This window comes from Ochotona princeps, chromosome 9 (genome assembly GCF_030435755.1).
Source record: "Ochotona princeps isolate mOchPri1 chromosome 9, mOchPri1.hap1, whole genome shotgun sequence".
Classification (NCBI taxonomy): domain Eukaryota; kingdom Metazoa; phylum Chordata; class Mammalia; order Lagomorpha; family Ochotonidae; genus Ochotona; species Ochotona princeps.
Window position 1 is genome coordinate 29,928,105 of NC_080840.1, and position 873 is coordinate 29,928,977.

The 873-nt window shown below is 35.2% G+C and overlaps 1 pseudogene; it reads right to left on the reverse strand.

Annotated features, from left to right (window-relative positions):
• Positions 1-233: 233 nt before the first annotated feature.
• On the reverse strand, positions 234-327 carry LOC118757548 (U6 spliceosomal RNA; annotated as a pseudogene).
• Between the last annotated feature and the right edge of the window lie 546 nt (positions 328-873).

Genomic DNA, 873 nt, shown 5'->3' on the forward strand with positions numbered 1-873 from the left:
AGAAATTTCCTTAAAAAAAAAAAAGAGGACGATTTGGGGGGTGGAGTGCACAGGGAAACAGGAAATGCGCTTCAGGATTATTCAATCAGACCTAGAAATGGGTCTGGTCTGGAGCTCAGAATACTCAGGAAGTTATTTTTCCTCTACTAGTTTCCATTTTTTTTTCTTCAGAAAAAAATCCTAATCTTAGCAGATCAATATAGTTATTTGGTCATTTGACATATACACTCTAAAAAAATTACGGAATGTTCTACATCTTTATGTAGGGCCATGCTAATCTTCTCTGTATCATTTCAATTTTATTACATGTGCTGGCAAAGTGAACACCTTCCTCTATACATGCTCTCTGCATGTCCAACTAAACACAAATTTTCACACACATGAACACATACACGTGAAAATGGTATAAATATAAAAAATCACCACTAGTACACAGGAAGGAAGCAATTTTCTGAACCTTGACCTAGACAAAGGAAGGTCATGACTGAATTCTTAGTGCCAGGAAAAGAGGAAAACTATTATTTCCCTGGAGAATACATATCTCTTTTAAGTTATCACACTTGAAAAATGGATTTATGCAGCAATGTTTTAGGGGACAGTGATCAGATTCACAGCAAAACAAAATTTATTCAATTTACAAACAAAAGAAAATCCAAGTTCCGCGTTGTTATCTACGGAACCTATCTTACTGAATCAGAAAAATAAGCTTAACCTTGACAAATTCTTCCCTGCAGCAAATGCTTGCATCAACTGGCAGATTTTCCTGACTTGAGTTTGTAATGACTTTCTGAACTTTGAAGAAGAGATTACACTACTACATAAGGATCTGAATATTACCATCCACACATCTTTCTGCTGATTACTGTAAGTTAT